Here is a 13,047-nt window from a genome sequence, read left to right as displayed (position 1 = left end):
TGCTTGCAAAAAATGCCCATAGTTCACATATTCCCTGGTATTAGTCTGCGGAGTTTGAAAGATGGGTCATAGTATGCAGAATATGAGCTGATTATGAATGTTTCTTACATACCATCAAAACACCAGAATTTTTTGATACATTTATGGGAAATGGGAGTTGCGAAGGAAGGAGCGAGACCTTGGATTTTGGTCTTTGCAAACAGTGAGTTTGAATACCCTTTCAAATTTCAATAAGTCCCACATGCTTAATGAGGAAAATCACTTGAGAGAAATAAGATTGAATGACTTTAAGCTTCCAAACACAGGAATACAATATTGATCCTCAAAAATCATTATACTGTTGATGCAAGGGGAGGGAAAAGGAAGAAAACCTCTTTCTATTAATGCTTCAAGCAACTATCACAAGGGACTTCCGAGTCCTAAATTTGCTGCAACGCTCAGCAAATTAAAATATGTGAAACTTTTCAGATTTTTAATGTAGCAAACATTTCAAAAGCCATTTTTCACTATTTCACTGTGAGCATATACCACTAAGCAGCTGGGAAATCTAATTTAGGTTTGAAATCTGCTTACAGTTTTGAGATCCTTGGCACTATTTCTGGGGAGGTCCTTCTATAATGCTTTTAGAGCAGAATAAAAATGTTATTTAATGAGAGCCAAATCTACTGTAAGGTAACGAAATGGCTTCACTTGTTTATTATAAGTGCCCATCTTTTTCCCCTATTCCACGCCCAGCAGGTTGACAGAGTAATATTATTTTAGTCACATACAATTCTATTTCCAATGTCTGATTTAAGCAACCAATCCCCTCTATAGTATTTGAACTATTTAAGAGATGGAGTTTTTATGCGTAGGTGGGTGAGAAAAGAAGTTGAAAGGGTTAAAAAAGCACATATTAAAATATTTCATTCCTCCTTGACGCTGTTGACTATGTCATTGTCTAGAAGCAGAGAAAGTGGGAAAAAACCCAATGTTAGCAGGTGCTTTTCATTTGGATTTTTCAGTACTGGTGGCTTTCCTTAGAAAAGTGTTCTTGAACCACGTACAGCTATTCTCTCTCCTTAGAGACAGAAGCTGTTGGAGAATCTTAACATTCAGCTATAAGAAAACTAATTCACTTGAAGAACAGCATTATTTCTTAAAACAATTTCTTCTTTATCTAGGTTGCATGTGCAGTTGGTAGCAAAGACAGAAATTCATTTTTTCTATTTCCTTAGGTCTTATATCTTTGTATTAGACAATACAAGGAAAATATTCCTCTGTCCATTCATGTTTTAGCTGTAGTATATATTAACTAGAGTGGTTTATGTTTAGAAAGGTTTAGCGCTAGTGAGGTTTATGACAGTTTTATTGGAAGCATTTAACATGATTCAGTGTTTTGTCAGCAGCTGGACCAGTGAGCAGCCTGATGGTTGCCGAGTATAAATGCAGTGGGAGGCAAGAAAACCCAGATCATCCCCAAAAATGAGAAGTAAAAATAAACCTTAAGAGCATTTTAAAAGCATTCACAAGCGCATTCAAAATTTCACTTCTTATCCTATCACTTAGACTGTTTTGAATTGCTGTGCCTAAGTGGGGACTATCCTTCAGAGTAAATGACAGCGTGGCAGCATTGGAAAAAGAAATTGTTATGTTGGTACTTGCAGTGTATTCACAACTAGAAAACATATCCTTTTTTTCTTTCCTCAATGTGGCTACCAGCCGAAGTCTCTCCTGTGTGTTATCTACAGTGAGTACAAAAGTATTGATACGTTTTCTTCCGGTTGGAAATTGCTCCATCTTCATGTCAGATACTCAAGCTGAGAGGGAAGAAAAAAGATCACAAGGCACTCGACTTGCAAATAATCTTGCACAGCAGGTCAGGGTCAGCTAACTTTCCTCACCAAAAAAAAAAAAAAAAAGAAAAAAGCAAGTAGCAAAAGACAGGGAGAGGCATATCTTATTTCTGCTAATGTCCAGCCCGTCTGCTCAGCCAGATGGCCAACTGAATCACAAGAGGAAGGTGTCACAGTCACAGAGAAACCTGAGCCTTTCCTGCTTTGTCATACTCCAGCCAAAAATAATAATTCAACAGCAGCCAACAGAACTCTTTAAGGCTTTGTATACTAGCATGCCAAGCTTTCCTGTAATCACTGCGATATCTCCAGGAACACGGGGTGGCTTGAATCATTATTTGGATGTGATAACATGACCCATACAAACATTAGGGGATAATGGGCAAGTCTGCACTCTGCAAATCGAATCACACCATGATCCATCATTAACCTAAGTGAGCTATTGCTTTATTGAAGTAGCCCTGTAAATGAATAGGTCACAGTCTATTTAAAAGCTGAGAGATTTGTTAATGCTCCAAGGACTTATATTCTATTAGAACATACAGCCTGAGTGTAACTGAGATCGTAAGTATGCTCTTAAAGGATAGGTAGGACAGAAGGGAAAACCTAAGATTTAGACAAGAATAACTTTAGAACGTTCCATTGAAACGTACTTATTTACACATATATGGAATGGTATTTTTATATGTGTCTCAATTTAAGTTTTGTCTTAAAGAAGGAAGAAAATAATCACTAATTTCAAAATCTTTTATTCCTCACAAACTTTTATAGTGCGAGGAGTTAAGACTTTGGGCCTGTGTGAAAATTAATGCACTTCCAGTTAATCCGAATTGGCACTACATGACAAATTAACATTGCCCTTCAGAAAAGAGCTTCAGAATTCAGCTGAGAAGGTTTTCAACATTAAGCCATTTAATTGCTGCTTTAGGAACTCTGGATTCTGCATAGACGTAAGTCCAGGTGTTAATACCAGTTCTTCACTGTTCCGTTTAGATAACAGGACTGAGCTTCAGAAACAATTAAGAGAAACCTTTCGAAGATTTCCCCCCTTTTTACTGCATCCTGGCAGCTTTATTTAATTGCGGATGCAACAAGGAATTATGGACAACATCCTTTGAGACTGCTAAACCATAAACGAAGAAGGAATTATTTTCCTCCTAAATTTTCCAGAAATAAAGTTTATATCAATAATTACTTATTTCTTTGTCAAAAAAAAATTGTTTTCTTTTTTTTCTTTACAGCTATAAAGATTATAGCAAATCTTTGTAAAAAGAGGAGTAAATAAATCAGTCTATTAAGCAAATTGTTATATGCTAGCAAACCAGTTTCACCTGACAGAGGTAGTAATGGGCTTAGCAGTTGAGAAGATGACATCTTCTCTGGGAACTGCCTGAATAATTTGGGAGTAGCATATGCAGCAGAACTTGCTAAATAGTGGAGAAATCGGTAATTCTAACACCTGAAAGCACTTTTATTTGCTTCTAGGAAGGACAGATGATTTGCTTCCACTTTCTTCATTTGTACCTTGAAAAATTAAAAAATATCAATGACTACTTCCTGTAAGACTCTGTTATATACCTGTTCTGAGTATACTTAAGGTGTTTTAAGGGAGTCTGTCTTGCACTTTTTGTGAATTCCAGGGCATCCACACAGAATAACTTTGATTACATTTCTAACGGTGTACCAGAATAAGTTACTAAATATTACTATACATGCTGTTTTGCTAATTTCTTTTATTCTAAAATTCAGTACGGCATACTGCTTTTACTGACAGGAGCCTGAGTATAAGGGTAGTAATTTTTTTTTTTTTCTCATCATGGCTTCAGGAAGGACATTCATATTCATGTTTAAGCAACTCAGTTCACTTTACAGCCTTGGGAACCAAATCCAGTGAAATATTTTTCCTGTGCATAATAATGAAGTCCCCATGAACCACGTACAGCTTTTCCTGAATGTTAGACACTAGAGTAGCTACTGTATCAGACAATTCTCTAACTTTGAGGTCTGTCTTACACCTGTATTTCTGGAACCTACCTGATGACTTAATATGATTTTCTATAAAATTTAAATAGCATACTAACTGTTATAGGTGAAAGTTTTTTACCCTTACACAGTTAGGATTGTATGCAGTCCACTGTTGAGTTCTTCTTCCTGATTGCTGTTTGACCTAGTAATCGAATAAAAATGCATCTTCTCAGTGAAAGGGGGCAACTGATAAATCAGAGAAGAGCATACAGAAACGAGCACACCTGCTTATGACAAAACTTAGAACTATAGGGCAACAAAGCTCCTACCTATTCCTTGATCACCTTGTCTCTCTGTCACAGCCAAGCAAATGACACCGACACTTTGTTCTTTTTTTGAGTTATACAGTGTAGAAACAATAGGTACATTCACATGAAAAATTCATCCTTGTCTCCCGGACTATCTGGATGGGTTCTCAGAACCCAACATTAGCAAAATTTTGCTTGTGTCTCTATTACTGATACTAGTTTTTACACGGATAGAATTTGGTTTTGCTTCTAACACTGAGGCGCAGATGCCACGCTATCATAAAAAATAGAGAATGAATAGCAATTTTTTTTAAATGGTACATTTTCTATACACCTCACTCCTGTTTATATACATCTGTTTACATACATCAGAAATCCATCTGTATGTGCAGTCAAGAACAGCCTTTGGCCAACTTTGTGACTGATGAGAGTACCCAGTTTTCATAGCAGAGTTCAACTAGTTTGACAGTTAAAAACCTAGGTTTCAGGACACAAAGACACAATCTGAAAGACTTTTGAAGTTTCACATGGTAAAATGTATCCTCATTAAGCAGTATGTCGTTGAATGTGTCTGTCTTTTAACACAGAAAGATACTTGACATACCTTACAAAAACAGCTATCGGAAAAATATAGGCACTCTCCTGCCTATTTCTTTCTGCCTAGTTTAGGTGACTATTGTAGGTCTTATGCACCAGAGTGAGATATCCCTTTCCATGAACATACATATTAAATGAAGTGCTTCAAACATCGTATGCTTTCGAGTCACACAGTGGCCTTCTTCAGACGCACTCACAGAGTTGCTTTCTCATTCATATATATGCCTGTGTGTGAAAATGCCTCTTCCGACAGTAAGTCAAAAGCACGGCTTTAGGCTTGAAGCAGGTTACCTAATGCTTATGAGTGGTTAGAGAGAGAAAATACATGATGGGAAGGTCAAATCTTTGACCTAAAATATAGCTTATAAATAAAAAAAAAATGAGAAAGACAGGTGGTAAGAAAGTGGCAGACTGGTACGAAACAATTCACCATGCCAAATAAATGACAAAACACCGCCATGCGTTACACTTTAGGTGAATCTTCATTAAGTTTACATGTTACTATTAGTTAGTGCTTCATTAATTCCTCATATTCCTATATCAGCCCAACCAAGTGCAGACATCAGACAGCAAGGATTTCATAGGAGAATCTGTTCTGACAAGAGTAGACCCACGCCATTCTGCTGGCTCTTGCTCCATTTCCTAGGAACCGCACGGTGCAGTTTCATGGCCTCCCTAAATCGTGCTACCTACAGCTCCCAAAAGGAGCTTTAACAGCAGGTATGTAGTGAGCAAGGCAGCAACACGGTAGCCATACTCTCTGCCTGGCCACATGCCCGCTATTTCCCAATAACACAACAGTACTATCTTGAGAGAGTCTCCAACCAAGGGTAAGCCAGCTTTAATTCCTGCTCTGTGCTCCCAAAGAGGCTAGGATCAACCAAAACTGAAGCCAGTTTCTACAGGAATAAATAATTACTGCTGGAATGCAACATGAAAGATGCTGATGAATCAAGCCTGTCACGCCTGTTCATTGAGCTGTCTCTTCAGTGAATCATGCAGCTTTATTTCTCTGACAAAGACCAGAACCAGGGCTATTTCCATCAATGCCTGGAAAGTTGAAGCAAAGACCTTTTATTTGACTTTAGCTAGGTTTAATTTCTCTTCTTCTAGCTAAGCGTTTTAAATCAAGAATGGATTTCAGTACTATCATTTCCTTATCTACCATCACTATTTTTTAACATGCAGTTCAATCCATCAGATCATTAACACATTCTCCATGAGACTCATTTTGTTATTTTGAAGTGTTTTCATTTAGCTGAAGTAATTTTCAAGATGCACCTCTAATTCCACACAAGTCCTATCATATTTTATGCTGTTGTCAAAATTTTCAGTGGTTTATAAGACATAACATACAAAACAGAACTGAAAAAGAGACTACTTCTGTGGGGGAAGCCATTGCATAGTTTGCCACCTCTGACTCCACTACCAGAGGACAGATTTTGGGAGAAAATCTGTCATTTGGTAAGTAACGGTGGGAACTAAAATACAATAAGTACAACAGGAGTGCCTACTTTGAGGTTGAGGACACCTCTAAACTCAGTTTATAACTACATTTTGCTGTAGATGCTGTAGAATCTATGTACTGACACTAAGCAGATAAGAAACATAAGACAAAGCAAAAAAATGAAGTAAAATATTTGTTAGAAGTTTTTTAAAAAAATATAGCTACAACAAGCTATGGCATAAAGTTCACTCAATCTGTCAGGGAAACGCAACCCCTTTCTGGTGTTTAGCAAAGCAGCTATTTCAGAGTCCCTCACAGTGGGTTTGACTGGATAAAAGAAAACAAATAGTCAAGGTAAAACAATAAAAAACAATGAAATTAGGAAAGAGGATGCAATAAAACAAAGTGCCTAAGACAGTATGTTTTACCTCTGTATTATTCGATAACAATGTAGGCTCTTCAGTAACGAGGGATGATTAATATCTTGTTGTACCTCTCAGGGAAAAAGAGTACTTTCTTTAGCAGAGAGCTGCTTAAAACCATGCTGGCATATGTGGAAATCATCTCTTAATATTAGGCAGACTCTTAAGTGGCATCCTAAACAGAGTCAGACTTGACTGTCTTCCTTAAATTGAGGTCTGTGAACAGCAACTTGTATTAATGAGGGATGATGGAATCTGTACTCCTTTACCCTAGTTTTTACCCTAAGAAATACGCTTTCAGGTTTACTCTGCGGAATCTGGTAGTATCACAATAGAAAATAACACACGTGAAAATATACCCCAATATTACTTCCACTACTATGACAGGACCACTTATAAATAACATACAGCTCCTAACTGTAGGCCAGTAGGAGTGAATACGCTGAGACAAATTAATGTACCACGGCAGAGCCTGGCCCTCCCTCCTCATCAAAGACTTTTAGGAAAGTAAAATCTAGAGCGGAAAAGAAGAGGGGCTGTCTTTTGTACAAGACGTTCCATTCCAGTCCCTTTAGTGAGCAGTCAGTAGCCTAAGAAAATGCAAAAATCACGTGGTATTTTTCATAACAGACTGTTATAACACTTCAGACAACATCCCTTCTTAGTAACATTTGTCTATTAAGTCTGTTTTGCCACCATGCACCATAATTCATTTCTTTGTGATACCTTAAACTCGGTAAGTGCTATACAAACTCAAATTCTGTTCCCCTTTTAAAATGTCTCATAAAAATGTCTCTGTTTAAAGGGTCTGTATAAACACACTCAAACTGCGTATACATACAAATGCTTTTAAGTAGAGGCATTTTTATGAGTCATGTAAAAGCAGAATGCTCTTTGGCTTCGTATAACAATTTTCACATTCAAGATCCCTCAAAGCACTCTGCAAATAAATAGCCTGGAAACCAACAAATATACTGATGCGGTAGGTAAATACATATGATTTGCAGTGAAGCAGATAAATGCAGAGGTATTACAGTTTCTTCTCTTAAAATGTGAATAGAAATGCCTGGTTAAATTAAGAAAAATCAAAGACACTCTGGAATCAGAATTAATGTTTTTTCTTGCTCTCTGTTTCTCACCTGCCTCTATTAACACTCTTTAATTTACAGGTTCAAACATAACAGGTGTCAGAAATGAATGACAGTGTGGAAATGAGAATAAAATGTGACTTTTACTCAGCAGCATACTGAAAAAATATTGTTTAAAATTACATAATTTGGATCTCGTAGAAATATTTTTCATTGTCTATTTACACTATAATTTAACTGACCGTGTTTCCTTTCTAGACTTCCACAAGATGATGACACTTCTGCTAGAGTTAGTCAACAATTTGTTTCTCTTTGCTTTTTTATTTATAGTTTATAGTTCCGTACATCACTGTTTGTTAATATTATGAAAAATATTCAGAAAAGAGTTTCATATTCCTAAAAGAAGGAAATAGAATTGCTTAGCAGAAATACATATAAGTGATTATTCTTCACAACCTCATGCCTGTGGATTGGACAACTGTGGTAACTTAATCAAAATGCAAGTTGTCATCACAAAATTATTTCACACTATACTCGCTTCTGTACTATTTACTATGTTGTGTGGTATTAAAGTATAAGCAATAGAGGCAAAACTTACATCAAACTTTGAATACCGTTATATAAAAATTGATATAAATTGTTAGAATCAGTAGTAGAATGCTTGATCAAAATACAGCTTCTAAAGTAAATACATCCTAACAACATATTTTTTTGTTTCTTTGCTGTAACAGTTGCAGGTAATTATATTATATCTAGAAAATAAGAATACAGATGTAAAGATCACATGCACTTATGATTTTTAAAAGCATAAAGATAAGCACAAGAAATATATTCGAGGGCCAGAAGTATGATGTCCCCCTGGGCAGGCGCTGTCATGCTTAGAATGACATACAGGCACAAATTCTTTTTATATACCCTCCTCAAGAAAGTTGGTATTTATGATCGGATATGCCTAATGAGAAAAACGTGTTGCAAATAATCTTTGTTTACATATCTTAAGAGTCAGTAAACGCCCAGGAAACTGAGTGTTGGATCAGTTTTATAGTAGGGCGCATGTTAAGCAAAGCCCGGCTCTACCAATGAGGTGGCTGCAGGTACTTCTGTGGCTGCACCTACAGCAGATACAAGTCTGTGACGCCACCCCCTCGCCTGTGTGCTCCATTACATGAAGATGGTGCAAGTTTTAACCCTGACTTTATCCTCTCTGGTTTACTGTAACATTTTACATTGCATGCGCATGTCTGAATAGTTCAGAAAGGTTTATATGGGATTAATAGGTCCTATGAGCATGTTAAAGACAGTTTACCTGAGCCCTGGATGATTGTAAGAGTATTTTAAAAATTTTATAATGATGCTTTGCACAGTTACACGTAACTTACCCACTTCTCTAATTCTGTAATAGCCATTTAAAGACTTATTTAAACACAACTTCTTAACCTTTTATAAATCATTTATAACCATACCTTTAAGATAGTGTGATAGTAGTATCCAGAAAAAAGCAATAAAGACAGAAACATCGTGAGATTTTCCTATTACACAGGTGTCAACAATTTCTAAAACACTCTTATACATAAAAGTATTTAAAATAGTTTGCATACTGATAAAGCTGTCAGCCTAAAAATTACTTAAGGAAAAGCAATTTAGGAATTTGCTAGCCTATAAAATCTTTAAGTCATCTCAAGCACTACTGTTGAACTAATGGGTTATTTAAGGTTGAAAGAAAGCGAAATAAGCATTTGCTTTCCTTCTGAATACCCATTACTAATCATCTTTTTCTTCAGAACAAAAAGTCCAACTGCTGGGTACAAAATGAGAAACTGCATATAGCAAAACACCCGTAACGTTTGTATTTGTCATTCTGTTATGTCTTCTATATTGTGTGTCATTCTATATTGTATGTCACTGCAACTGAAATAGTATTTCTTCTTATATGAATTCACGTATTGTGAATAGAAAGGAAATTGTGGGAGATCATACTATCTCTGCCTGGTATACTATTCAACACAGTAGGTAAACAAACACCATAGACCTGACAGTAAGAACAGCTGGGGGGGGAGGGGTGCGTGCAGCAAATTAATCCAGATAAAGTAAACTTGAGGGAAAACGTCATATGTGTGATAGATGTGAGAAAGTCGAACAAATTCCTTTTAAAATAAATCTTTTCAAACTAAAGCATTTTGTTTCTTGCTTCCCTAAAAGAGAATCTGTTTTTCCTACCATCTCTAAAAGGGACGCCAATCTCAGCAAAGAGCATCAGGTAACTAGTTTGATCAGCCGAGAGGAGAAGCCTTCGGTCTGCATGCTGATATGTTCTGGAGCACTCAAATCAGTTCAGCAATTAACTGCTTATGACTTCTGCAGTGTAACCATCTGGCTTTCAGATCCGGGGAAATATTTTGTAAGAAGCCTTGAAACCGCTTAAAAACACGCTGTGATCAATGAAAGGTCTAACAAGATGTTCAAGGACTGAAATGAAGACCTCCTGACCAATTTGTGAATTTCCTAAAAGCATGGTTTCATGGAAACATTTCAGTCCTGATTTATTTTGTATCTGAAATGCAATCACATACACTGCAAAAGGTACATTATCATAAGACCCACTTAGTATTCCTGAATTGTTAGGCTTTTTGTGATTTATATTTGAACTTGAAAATAGGGAAAAAAACAGCAATAACCTCAACTGTTCATTGATGCTATCCAGCAATAAAATAACCTGCCTTCCTATTCAGCTATGTATAGGTATTTGCAGATACAGAAAAAAACACTGGTAACCAGTACTCAGTACACACAGAAATTAACACTAAGTCCATCCCCACTGTAATGTGCTTTGAAAGGAATATTTAAAATACAAGAAACGTGTATCCTTCTTAATCTAGACTACATATTTAGAATCGAAAAGCCAAAACCACACAGCCATTCATAGTAAAAAAAATGCGTGAAATATTCATCAAGTTAAGTACCTTCACACATCTCTATTACAGGCACACTTGTGTGTGATTTATAATTCTGGGCTAAACTTACCATTAAAATGTTTGTATAAAGATTATGTATGTTCTGCTGCTCATCACATGACTAATTTGTGGGAGATCAGTTTGAAACAGTACAATAATAAACCATGGCTTGCATTTGAAAATCTTGTATGTCAGGGATAAATTTTATTTCTCACCATTACATTATTTTCTGCAGTGCTTTTTTTTTTTTTTTTTTTTTTTTTTTTTTTTTAAGGGAGGAGGCTGCTCAGGTGTTTTCAAAGTTGCTTCAAGTAGAATCCGCATTGCTTACCTTCCTTCTTTTAATTGAACCTTACCACTTCAAAGGTCAATGTTGCAGAAATTCTCTCCCCCCATCCCCCCCCCCCCAACACCCCCCCCCGCCTCACATCCCTGCCTTCCTTCACACAAAGACAAAAGACTGAGTGCTTAAAAAAAAAACTCATAAAAAAGAATTTTTTTTTATATATATATATATATATGGCAAATACCTTTTCAGTCCCACAACTTTCACACCGTCACTTATTTCTTTCCCCTTTCAACTGAACCAAGTCCCCGCTCTGGCACGACGCGTTTGCTTTTTTTATCAGCACTGATCTTCTCACCCACCGCAGCCCAATTCGTTGCGCCCCTACCTATGTGTTTCGGAGCCGCTGCCCGACCCGGCGGAGGGCTGGTCGCCGGCGGAGCGGGAAGGGAAAGGCAAGGAAAGGCAAGGAAAGGCAAGGAGCAGCTCCTTCCTCTCCCTTCACCGCCCCCCCTCTTCCTTCAGGCACTGCGGACTCGCACACTTTGTTTAGAACTTATTGAAGTTTTGCGATTCCAAAGCGGGATGAGCGGGAGATACAGCCCGCCAGCCCACACGGCCGCCTTTCCCCCGTGGTGCCCCTCCAGCTCCTCCGTGGAGCCAGCGTCCCCCGGTGCGGTGGTTCAGCTCCCCCCCACCCACCCCCCGCCTCGCCCCCCCCCGGCACCGCAGCCCCAGCCACCGCGATGCAATCCCAAATTCGCCTCCTCCCCCTCCCCAGAAAAAGCAGCCTTACCTGCTACATGAGGCTGCAGCAGCACCAGCAGGAGCAGCAGCAGGCACAGCAGCAATGCCTCTCTCTCTCAATCACTGTAGCAACAAACTGCCCTTTCTCCCGGTCCCCTTCATTCACCGAGGATCTCACAGGCAGGAGAGACAGGTAGAAACCACTTTCTTACTGGAAGAGGTCGGCTCCCTTCTCAGAAACGACTGAATCCCTCCCTGTGGTTCCCTACACATTTACCCTTCAGATCAATACCGCTCTTCAGCAGGAGCCTGAGCTCAACTGCAGCTGATAGAGACTAGCCAATTGGTATTGAGGATTCCCTCGCTGTAACCCCCTCCCACAAAAATACAGTGTGCATTTGAAATTTTATTAGTTGTGAAAAGTAGTTTTAACCCCTTGCTTGAAAACCACCCTATGCTTTCGGATCTCCAGGCAAGCTCTTGTTTTCTTTTTGCGTTAAGAAAAGATCTGACTGACCAAAATATCCCCTCCTGGACTCTTTAAAGCTGGGTAACATTCAGTGAGAAAACTGAAATACCTCAAACTGCAATCAACTGTCTGCAAGGATGATGTGTTTGCAATCTAGTAGATATAGCATATGACAAAACCAAAAAAAAAAAAAAAAGCCCCAAAGAAACTACATTGCAATCTATCATCCAGATATCATCTTTTTTTTTTCTCTCCCACAGCCTTCCTATATTTCTGACCACAAAACACGTCTGAACTACAATCAAACAAGAAAAAAGAACTTAAATTGTGGCATACACAGTCACAATAACATGTCTAGAGAAAAGAGGTTTTTCTTTTGGCCAGTGCTGAAATTTATTTAATGGACAAGCCTTTTTCATTTCATCAAGGATATTGAATGCTTTACATTTGAAGAAATAACTTTACTTTTAGACCCTCATAGTAGATATGCCACCTTCTTGTTTGTTTCTTGGTGTTTATTTGCAGGCAAGAAGTGTCATAAAACAGGTTAAGTTTGAGAGACGGCTTTTCTAACTTTAAAGCAAAAGGTATGCTACATGGATTACTGCAAAATAAAATGTTTAAAAAGGACTTACATTAAATTTTGAACAAACAATCTGGATAAAATATACAAGCACCGAGGTAAGTGAGCCATGCAACCTTAACACTGCCCCCCTCAGCATGGACAATGCAATCTTCATAACATTTCAACGTCCTAAAATTTGTACTTGCAAATTAGATAGCCTGCCTAGTAAAAACACACTTAGGTTTCCTCAATTTAGCTGATAAGAGTGCAGTGCTATATATAACATAATACTCAGTTGACAGAGACAGGCAAACGGATACATGCATGGATTTTTAAGTGGCAGGCAGCAACTTCATTAATTTTAGTC

General features: G+C 37.8%; 1 protein-coding gene across 1 annotated transcript in view; it reads right to left on the bottom strand.

Moving 5' to 3' along the window:
• CDH12 (cadherin 12) overlaps window positions 1-12,602 on the bottom strand; it is a 574,263-nt gene extending 561,661 nt beyond the window's left edge. The window contains exon 1 of the mRNA XM_074576152.1: window positions 11,696-12,602. The gene's annotated coding sequence lies outside the window, so the exon portion shown is untranslated. The remainder of the gene's footprint in view (window positions 1-11,695) is intronic.
• Window positions 12,603-13,047: the final 445 nt, after the last annotated feature.

This window comes from Larus michahellis, chromosome 2 (genome assembly GCF_964199755.1).
Source record: "Larus michahellis chromosome 2, bLarMic1.1, whole genome shotgun sequence".
NCBI classification, from domain to species: Eukaryota; Metazoa; Chordata; class Aves; order Charadriiformes; family Laridae; genus Larus; species Larus michahellis.
The sequence above is the reverse complement of the archived record's forward strand: the minus strand, read 5'-3'. Positions and strand labels throughout refer to the sequence as shown.